Here is an 11,456-nt window from a genome sequence, read left to right on the forward strand (position 1 = left end):
CTCTTGGTCTCTCAGCAGGTGGGTAAGAAAAAACCTCTGGGGGGGAGATTTTTGAACTCCAATCTGTAACCCTTTAACAGAGTTTGAAGGATGAAGGAATTGGTGGAAATTTCTGCCCATTCCTTGATGAAATGGCACAATCTTCCCCCTAACCTGGCGTCACTGAGTACTCTTGGAAGGGGCTGAAGGAGCAAAGGGAGTTCCCCCTTTAAGTTTGTCTTTGTTAAAGGACCATTTCTTTTTAGCCTGTTGGCTTTAAAATTAGCCTTGTTTTGGAAGCCACGAAAAGGACTCTTATTCTGGGGCTTATTCCTTTGGGAAGAAGGGAATTGTTTACCTTTCTCAGAGGAACGAGATAAGACTTCTTCTAAGGAAGAACCAAACAACAGTTTACCTTCGAAAGGAATGCCACAGAGCTTATTCTTGGAGGTAAGGTCACCCTCCCAAGATTTAAGCCAGATAGCTCGCCCAGCTGAATTAATGAGAGCAGAAGCCCTAGCTGCGGATTTCACTGAATCTGCTGCTGCATCAGCTAGGAAGGCGACTGACTTGGCAATGAGTGGGAGAGATTCTTTAATCTCTTCCTTGGGGGTGTCAGATGCCAGAAGATCATCTAGACGCTGTACCCATACATCTAAATTTCTGGCCACACAGGTAGATGCTACCGCTGGGCCTAAAGAAATAGCTGAAGCATCCCAGGCCTTATGCAGCAATGAGTCGGCCTTCCTATCCATTTGATCCTTAAGGACCCCAGAATCCTCAAAAGAAAGATCTGTTCTTTTGGACACCTGCGACATAAGGGCATCTAATCTAGGACACTTAAAGAAAACCTCCTCAAAGTCAGGCTGAAAAGGAAATCTTTTGTGTCCTCTGGATTGGAACAACCTTTTTTCAGGTTCTTTCCATTCAGATAGAATCATGTCTCTAAGAGACTGATGTACCGGAAAGGTTCTAGATTTCCGTCCCTGAAGACCCCTATATATTTTATCCTGCACGGATTGAGCATGCTGTGTTATCTCAATCTGCTCTGAGGTATAAATTGCATTGATCAGACAGGAGATAGAGAGATACAAAGTAACATTGTTCATCAATATCCTCCACTGGAAAAAGATACTTGGATGAGCTACCTGTATCCTCCTCTGATGCTGATTTTTCATCAGATGAAGATACTGAATTCTCACCTTCCTCCAGATCAGAGGCATTGCGTGAACTAATAGTCTCAGATACTAATAAGGGAAGGGACTTGGCAGAAGTTGAAGGATCTTGAGCTATGGGTCTAGAGGAGGAAGGGCCTATACTAGCAACCCTGTAATTCAGTGACAGAAAAGAATCCACTCCCTCCTTCATAGAAGTCATTAACTCCTTAAAGGAGGAAGACTCTGAACTAGCTCTGGGTGGGATACAATCCTCACAAAATAGCTTTTTGTAACTATCAGAGAGCCTGGCTCTACAGTTCCCACATTTCTTCTTCACTGGTTTGGCCTAGAAGAGAGCAGAAACAAGGGCCATGAAAAAAGGATCCATACAAAAGAAGTCCCTTGCTGCAGCTATCCACAGACCAGGGCTTACCTTGGGGGCAGTATGGGACCCAGATGCTGCCGCTGGTTCAATACGAGCGGATGTTCCATCCTCAGACCTGTCCTCAAGCTCCATGAAGCAAGCGGAGAACGGTCGCCGAGAAGACTGCTGCTATACCGCAAAAACTGCGCCTAGAATGGCGTTTTTAGCAGGCCATTCCCCTGCAGCATGTTCTCAGTGTCTCCACACCATGCTCCTTATGAGAACTCGGCGTCCGGAAGTGCGTCATGTGAAGTCCTCCTGACACCATCTTGGTACACCGGAATGAAGCATTTGGGAGGACACAGTTCCACACAGCAGCGCTGGCGAAAAGAAGGGAGTTGCCAGCATTTTCAAAGGCAAGTAACCCTTAGAAATAGGGAACCCCAAATCTGATTTGTGTTTCCTGTAGAGGGCGGAGCTGATCATCTCTCAAGTAGCTGTCCTGGAAGGTGAGGGGGGAAAAAGGTGATTGAAAAACTAAAAGGAAAAGCCTCAAAAATGCAACCCAGTAAACAAAAAGCAAGACTTGTTCACTCTAACTCTGGTTTTTAACTCACCACTTAAACCAGTTCCACTTACACAGAGTTCCACAGCCTCAGACTGAGCACGCTCAGAATGAGTCCTACACACTGTTATATAGGCACCTGTGAGCAATTAACCACCCCCCTTAATTGATAGCCTGAAGGAACCAGAGATGAAAAAAAAAAAAGCTATTTAAAAAGTGACAGAAAAAGGTGATTGAAAAACTAAAAGGAAAAGCCCCAAAAATGCAACCCAGCAAACAAAAAGCAAGACTTGCTCACTCTAGCTCTGGTTTTTAACTCATCACTTATACCAGTTCCACTTACACAGAGTTCCACAGCCTCAGACTGAGCACATTGTTTATAAACATTGATCAGACGGGAGATAGAGAGAAACAAAGTAACATTGTTTATAAACATTGAATAGATGGGAGATAGAGAGATAGAAAGTAACATTGTTTATAAACATTGATTAGATGGGAGATAGAGAGATAGAAAGTAACATTGTTTATAAACATTGATCAGACGGGAGATAGAGAGAAACAAAGTAACATTGTTTATAAACATTGATCAGACAGGAGATAGAGAGATACAAAGTAACATTGTTTATAAACATTGATCAGACAGGAGATAGAGAGATACAAAGTAACATTGTTTATAAACATTAATCAGACAGGAGATAGAGAGATACAAAGTAACATTGTTTATAAACATTGATCAGACAGGAGATAGAGAGATACAAAGTAACATTGTTTATAAACATTGATCAGACAGGAGATACAGAGATACAAAGTAACATTGTTTATAAACATTGATCAGACAGGAGATAGATAGATGCAAAGTAACATTGTTTATAAACATTGATCAGACATTAGATAAATAAAGGGTAATGTTATTACTTTTGTATCCACTCTTTCATTGTAAAGTCTAGTTTTTTTTCCTATAAAAATAATAAACATGTTATACTTACCGTCTCTGTTGCAGTGGATTTGCACAGAGCAGCCCGGGTTCCTCCTCTTCTCGGCTCCCTCTTTGGTGCTCCTGGCCCCTCCCTCCTGTGGAGTGCCCCCACAGTAAGCAGCTTCCTATGGGGGCACCCGAGCCAAGTCACAGCTCCCTGTATCCATTCAGGCACTTAGCTGCGGCCCTGCCCCCTCTCTCTCCTGATTGGCTGACTGACTTTGATTGACAATCAAAGCCAATGGTGCCACTGCTGTGTCTCGGCCAATCATGACGGAGAGTCTTGGAGGGCCGACACACTCGTGGACATCGCTGGACAGAGATGGGGCTCAGGTAAGTATTATGGGGTGCTGGGGAGGCTGCTGCACACAGAAGGCTTTTTATCTTAATGCACAGAATGTAACTTCTGACTTTACAACTACTTTAAACTTCGTTCATAAGATATGGCAACCTGATAACCTGATTTGATTTGGCTTTGACTTTGCTCTTATGAACCCTTAGTTTACCCCTACCGTTTCTAACTAACCCCACCTTCATGTTTTCCCCCTTAACTTATATTTTTTTACTCATTTTTTACCAACTACAAATATTTAAACTTTTTTTAATGTCTTTTGTTGATTATTTATTTTTAGTTTCACATAAAAAAAGGCTTTTCATTCATTTGTAAATTACTTTGGAATGCCTTTGTATTCAGATCTTGTACACACCAGAATACACGGTCACTGAGAGGAACAGCCTTAATGCTTTAATTCCAGTTTATTGCAATGTTTACTTTTCTTGTTTCTTGTATCTTACAAAAGTGAGTACACCCCTCACATTTTTGTAAATCTTTTCTTCTATCTTTTCATGTGACAACACTGAAGAAATGACACTTTGCTACAATGTAAAGTAGTGCGTGTACAGCTTGTATAACAGTGTAAATTTGCTGTCCCTTCAAAATGACTCAACACACAGCCATTATTGTCTAAACCGCTGGCAACAAAAGTGAGTACACCCCTAAGTGAAAATGTCCAAATTGGGCCCAAAGTGTCAATAGTTTGTGTGGCCACCATTATTTTCCAGCACTGCCTTAACCCTCTTGGGTATGGAATTCACCAGAGCTTCACAGGTTACCACTGGAGTTCTCTTCCACTCCTCCATGACCACATCACGAAGCTGGTGGATGTTAGAGACCTTGCACTCTTCCATCTTCCGTTTGAGGATGTCCCCACAGATGCTCAATAGGGTTTAGGTCTGGAGACATGCTTGGCCAGTTCATCACCTTTACCCTCAGCTTCTTTAGTAAGGCAGTGGTAATCTTGGATGTGTGTTTGGGGTCATTATGTTGGAATACTGCCCTGCAGCCCAGTCTCTGAAGGGAGGGGATCATGCTCTGCTTCAGTATGTCACAGTACATGTTGGCATTCATGGTTCCCTCAATGAACTGTAGCCCTCCAGTACTGGCAGTACTTATGCAACCCCAGACCATGACACTCCCACCACCATGCTTGACTGTAGGCAAGACACACTTGTCTTTGTACTCCTCACCTGGTTGCCACCACACACGCTTGTCACCATCTGAACCAAATAAGTTTATCTTGGTCTCATCAGACCACAGGACATGGTTCCAGTAATCCATGTCCTTAGTCTGCTTGTCTTCAGTAAACTATTTCCAGGCTTTCCTGTGCATCATCTTTAGAAGAGGCTTCCTTCTGGGATAACAGCCATGCAGACCAATTTGATGCAGTGTGCGGCCCACCCCTTCAACCTCTGCAGCAATACTGGCAGCACTCATACATCTATTTCCCAAAGACAACCTCTGGATATGACTCAGAGCATGTGACCTCAACTTCTTCGGTGGACCATGGCGAGGCCTGTTCTGAGTGGAACCTGTCCTGTTAAACCGCTGAATGGTCTTGGCCACCATGCTGCAGCTCAGTTTCAGGGTCTTGGCAATCTTCTTATAGCCTAGGTCATCTTTATGTAGAGCAACAATTCTTTTTTTTAGATCCTGAGAGAGTTATTTGCCATGAGGTGCCATGTTGAACTTCCAGTGACCAGTATGAGAGAGTGAGAGCGATAACATCAACTTTAACACCCCTGCTCCCCATTCACACCTGAGACCTTGTAACACTAATGAGTCACATGACACCGGGGAGGGAAAATGGCTAATTGGGCACAATATGGACATTTTCACTTAGGGGTGTACTCACTTTTGTTGCCAGCGGTTTAGGCATTAATGGCTGTGTGTTGAGTTATTTTGAGAGGACAGCAAATTTACACTGTTATACAAGCTGTACTCTCATTAATCTACATTGTAGCAAAGTGTCATTTCTTCAGTGTTGTCACATGAAAAGATCTAATAAAGTATTTACAAAAATGTGAGGGGTGTACTTACTTTTGTGAGGTACTGTATATGGAAATGTCATATGCAACATTTTATTAAGTATTACTGGCCACAGCACTGTGTGGAGTGGTGGACGCACCACACTGCTCTCAAAACAGTAGTGTGTGCCATCTTTTTTTTACAGAGCTCACCACCACAGTACATTGGCCTGATAGGGGACAAGGCGATTATTGGCGTATCCTGCATTTGGCAGCCTTGCCCTGAACAGTGCAAACACAACAAGTTTGAACAGATACTTTAGCATCATTGTAAACAGGGCACCTTGTATCAACATGTAGCACCCCTGACCCCCAAAGGCTGTCTAGGGACCTCAGAGGAAGGGTGGGCTAGAATTTCATCTCAGGGTAACACCCTTGGCAGTAGTGGTGTGATGTGTATTCAGATGGGTTGGGAGTCGCTTTTCAGAGCAATCAAAGAATTTATAACCTCTATTTCCAAATCCTGGGGGAAGGGTTAGGGAACAGGACAACCATGGATGTGGCAGGCTCCAGAGGGGTGACAAAAAGTACTTACAGCCTCCACAGATAGAGGACCTTCAAGCCAACCTAGCCTTCTGGTGAATTCAGCTCCTGGGTGCAAAGTAAAAGATGTTTCAGCTACCGATTACTTGGGGTGACCATATTTCATTTGAGGACCAAAATTCTGCCCACTTCCCCAGTTCCCCAATTAATCTGACATTCCTCCATAGTGCTTCTATCTCCTTGCACAGTACTCTAGGCCTCAATATCAGACTTCTTTCCAAGCACATGGGCACCCTCTCCATGGAAGCAAACCAAGGAGGGTAAAACATACAACTGCATTCCTTCCCTGGGGGAAGATCAGCTTCCCAAGGTTACTCCAGAATTTATAACCTCTCCCAGTCTGCACCATTGACAATATACCTCCAGAGTGTTCAGGATACACCAAGTGAGGATGTATGTCTATAGGGTGGCACAGATCAGAAGGATGATGTCACACCTGATATTGTATACATGGTATGGGATATGTGCCCATTGTGTGGCACTGGTCAGGAAGATGATGCTGTCATGGCTGGTGCATAGTATTGGATGTGTACCCATTGGGCAGCACTGTTTGGGGGGGGGTTATGATGTCTTGGATAATATAGTATTTGTAGTAGTGGTGGATGTGTGCCTATTGGACAGGACCAATCAGGAGGACGATGATGTCATGGCTGGTATATAGTATTGGATGTGTATCCATTGGGCAGCACTGTTTGGGGGGGGGGAGTTATGACATCATGGATAATATAGTATTTGTAGTAGTGGATGTGTGCTTATTGGACAGTACCAATCAGGAGGATGATGGCATGGCCCATGGGAAAGCCCTGGGGAATATTGGTGGTCAGGCTGGGGGGGGGGCCTAAAAGTGTGTAAGGGGCCCAAAAATTTCTGATGGCTGCCCTGATTACATGTATAGTAGTGGATGTGTGCCTATTGAGCGGCACTGATGAGAATGAAGTTGAGGATTTTTTTTTTTTTTGCAAATATTTTATTTATTGAACAAAAGGAACAGGCAGATCCAAGAAATCACATTATCAGCATTTTAGTTCCATCATAAAACATATAATGTATACCGATCCTCCAGCTACAGGATGCAATATTGTAAAAGGAAAAGAAAATGGAAAAAACATATATGTCAAGGAATCATTGTAGAGCATTTGTTTTTTGTTGAAGGACTAAGAGGTAAGCTTTATTACGAAAGGGTTGGAGCCTCCTACTCCCAGTTAATTTAATAGTAAAACAAGAAATGAAAGAGGAAATAGAAGAGCTGGAAAATAGAAGAAACAGAAGGCAAAAACGGGTGGGGTACTAAGGTGGTGCAAAGGTTCCATCGAGCTCAGAATTTCAGAAAGAGTCCTCTCAACAGATGAATAAGGAGCTAAAAAGTGCTCCCTTCATCAGAAAGGACAAACATATTCCACAATCTCCAGCTTTTTTAATATTTCTCTTGTTTATTTTGCGCCGTAAGAATCAAGTCTTCCATTTTGTTGATATCCTCCACTTCATGGAGCCAGCAACTGATAGTGGGTGGTAGCAAATTTTTCTAGTTCAAAGGGAAACAGGCTTTGGCGACATTCAACTAGTGACGTATAATTGATTTTTTTATACATTTTTTCTGGAATTTTCGAAACATGTAATAAGAAAAAAGTCAGATCGTCAGGGATAATCAGCAAACTTCTGAGTAATTCTCCGGACTTCCGTCCAGAAGTGGTTGAGTTTAGGGGCAGGACCAAAATATATGGAGCAACGTTCCTCTTCCCTCCTGACATCTCCAAAGTGATTGTGGGGTAAAATGTATGTAGTAGTAAAGAAGTACCATCTCATCAGAATCTTGTCATTTGTTTCCTGAATTTTTGTACAGATGGATGATTTTAGGGAAAACCTAATTATGTTTTGGCGCTGCCAGGCTTTGAAAATTTGGCGTAGGTCTGTTTCCCAATGTTTCAGGCAGGATAACTCTGGCTGTTCGGAAGGAGTAATCAATAAATTGTAGGTTTTAGAGAGAACCTGGGGTAAGGTTCCTCCGTCGGAGCAGTACTCCTCAAAAGTTGTTAGATTGCGACTGACACCTTGAGGATTTGGCAAAGACTGCAAATAATGATGCAGTTGAAGCGCTCTCCAGATGGTTAGACGGTAGGGGCCTGGGGTCACCATCAGGGTTTCAATGGAGGGCAGTGTCCAGTCGTTAAGAAGAAGTTGAGGCTTTTAATGTATATTTCTTTCTCTATAATATATTAAAGTAAGGAAGGTTTTGTGGAGTCACTTGTGGTCAGTGGATGGTCGGATGACATGGAAAGTCTAATACTATCACAGCGTATCATCTGGCTTCTTGTATCAGAATGATATAAAGCTGCCCAACATCTGCCTGTAATCTAGATGAACAATTCTGAGTAAATATGATGAGTAATAGTCCAATGCTCAGATATTTCCCTCCTATTATTTTATAATTTTCCCTTCTCTAATTAACCATTCCCGTGTTCTCCTCATACTAGGTACTCTGCTATGGTCACTTCTACTGATTGGAACCACCAACCCCACCCATAACCACCATTCATAACTGTCAAGGATGCAAGCCCACGGCGACCAGCTAACCGAGGCGAGGGCCTTGTTTGGGGCAGGAGGAAATGAGAGAGGAGCTTCTTTTAAACAAGCAAAACCAGCTGTGATAAACCTGTTTCAGGATGATTCCAGTTTTTCTGAACTTGGACTTTTCATGCTAAGTTTGGCCTTGTTGCACTTTTCTCTTCTACCACTAGGTGGCCGGGTACTTGGCGGTACTAGGTACGAGAAGGGTAACCCAAGGTCAGGTTATGGGTATATGGGGTATCTCAGCCAATGGGCAGGGGTTTTCTTGTATCCCTTGGCCTGCTGGGAGAACCTATAAATTTGGGTGGATTCAGGTGATCTGTGTTCTGTGCCACCTGGACGGCTGTCTGGGTGGACCTGCGTCCTATTGCCCCGGGCTGCTAGGCCAGGTATTGGGCCTATCCTGGGGGCATCTGGCTGCTAGGCTGCCTGAGGGCCTATCCAGAAGCAAGAGAGCAGCGCAGGGTTGAGACTGCGGCTTGCAGTCCAACCAGAGTTGACGGTTCTGCCGGCTAAAGAACCTGTCGTGGTTGGTGGTAGAGGGGAAGCTGTCGCCACTAAGGGACCATCTTATTACCAGGGACCACAGTAAGTAGCTGAAGCAAGTACCGGAGCAGTATTCTTACCGAATGGGCACGGTGGAGAAATGGGAAACCTTAGGCGGTGATCAAGTCAGGGACCCAGCTAGTGGAGGTGATGCTTACAGAGCAGCCCTGTGTTACCAAGCCAGGGACCGAGCAGGGCAGTGGGGTGAAGCTTGAGAAGTATCTGTGAGTGCCAAGCTAGGGACCCAGCAGAGAGGTGGGGGTGATGTTTGAGGAAAATACGACCGTCAAAATTGGAGGTGCTCAAGGGATTCAGGGAGGAGGGAGTCCAAGGGATACACTGCTGTATCCCGCGCTGTTCTGAGGTCTGTAAATTTTAATGTTTGCACTGATGGAGGAGGAGGGAGGGGGTGTCTGCACTGATGCAAGGGGGGGTCTGCACTGAGGGGGGTTGGCACTGATGGAGGGGGGTTTGCACTGATGGAGGGGGGGTCCGCCCTGAGAGGAGTTTGCACTGATGGAGGGGTGTCTGCACTGATGCAGGGGGGATGTCTGCACTGAGGGGGGTTTGCACTGATGGAGGGGGGTCTGCACTGATGCAGGGGGGTCTGCACTGAGGGGGATTCAGGGAGGAGGGAGTCCAAGGGATACACTGCTGTATTCCGTGCTGTTCTGAGGTCTGTAAATTTTAATGTTTGCACTGATGGAGGAGGAGGGAGGGGGTGTCTGCACTGATGCAAGGGGGGTCTGCACTGAGGGGGGTTGGCACTGATGGAGGGGGGTTTGCACTGATGGAGGGGGGGTCTGCCCTGAGGGGAGTTTGCACTGATGGAGGGGAGTTTGCACTGATGGAGGGGGGTCTGCACTGATGGAGGGTTGTCTGCATTGATGCAGGGGGGATGTCTGCACTGAGAGGGGTTTGCACTGATGGAGGGGGGTCTGCACTGATGCAGGGGGGTCTGCACTGAGGGGGATTCAGGGAGGAGGGAGTCCAAGGGATACACTGCTGTATTCCGCGCTGTTCTGACGTCTGTAAATTTTAATGTTTACACTGATGCAGGGGGGTCTGCACTGAGGGGGGTTGGCACTGATGGAGGGGGGTTTGCACTGATGGAGGGGGGGTCTGCACTAATGTAGGGGGGTCTGCCCTGAGGGGGGGTTGCACTGATGGAGGGGGTCTGCACTGATGGAGGGGGGTCTGCACTGATGCAGGGGGGTGTCTGCACTGAGGGGGGTTTGCAATGATGCATGGGGGTCTGCACTGAGGGGGGTTGGCACTGTTGGAGGAGGGTCTGCACTGATGGAGGGGGGTCTGCATTCAGGGGGGTTTGCAATGATGCAGGGGGGGTCTGCACTGAGGGGGGTTGGCACTGTTGGAGGAGGGTTTGCACTGATGGAGGGGGGTCTGCACTGAGGGGGGGTTGCACTGATGGAGGGGGTCTGCACTGATGGAGGGGGGTCTGCACTGATGCAGGGGGGTGTCTGCACTGAGGGGGGTTTGCAATGATGCATGGGGGTCTGCACTGAGGGGGGTTGGCACTGTTGGAGGAGGGTCTGCACTGATGGAGGGGGGTCTGCATTCAGGGGGGTTTGCAATGATGCAGGGGGGGTCTGCACTGAGGGGGGTTGGCACTGTTGGAGGAGGGTTTGCACTGATGGAGGGGGGTCTGCACTGAGGGGGGTCTGCACTGATGGAGGAGGGGTGTCTGCACTGATGGAGGAGGGGTGTCTGCACTGATGGAGGGGGTGTCTTCACTGATGGAGGGGGGTTTTCATTGATGGAGGAGTGGGGTCTTCACTGAGGGGGGTCTATACTGATGGAGGGGGTCTGTAATGAGGGAGGGGGATCTGTACTTAGTGGGGGGGTCTATACTGAGAGAGGGGGGTCTGTACTTAATGGAGGGGGGTCTGTACTTAATGGAGGGGGTTCTGTACTGAGGGAGGGGGTCTGTAATGAGGGAGGGGGGCCTGTACTGAGGGTGGACTATAGTTGACACCAATTTTTTTCCGCACTGGGTGACACCAACCCTAGTGACGCCACTGAGTGAGAGACCGGGAGCTCAGTGTGCTGAACAACTACCAGGATAAGTTGCAGTGAAAGTGAAGGAACTGTTACGCTTTGTGTTAGGAACTGTTAAAGACTGTTGTCATAGAACACAGCATCCCTGCACATGCAGATGTGGCGTCTTGCTGGAGGCCTTTCCCCTGCTGTCTTCCTATTAAAGTCCCGGAATCTTCTAATTGAACTTGCAACTACTGAAGGGTGTCCTGGCCCTAACCCTCTCTCCCCCATAGAAGTATGTAAGAGAAATAAACATCTCTTTTGCATTCAAGAAGTGTCTGGCGCCCAATAACTTTATCCACCTTGCACCCACTATGCCTCACAACCCACCACATA

The sequence above is a fragment of the Aquarana catesbeiana genome, linkage group LG01 (assembly GCF_042186555.1).
Source record: "Aquarana catesbeiana isolate 2022-GZ linkage group LG01, ASM4218655v1, whole genome shotgun sequence".
NCBI classification, from domain to species: Eukaryota; Metazoa; Chordata; class Amphibia; order Anura; family Ranidae; genus Aquarana; species Aquarana catesbeiana.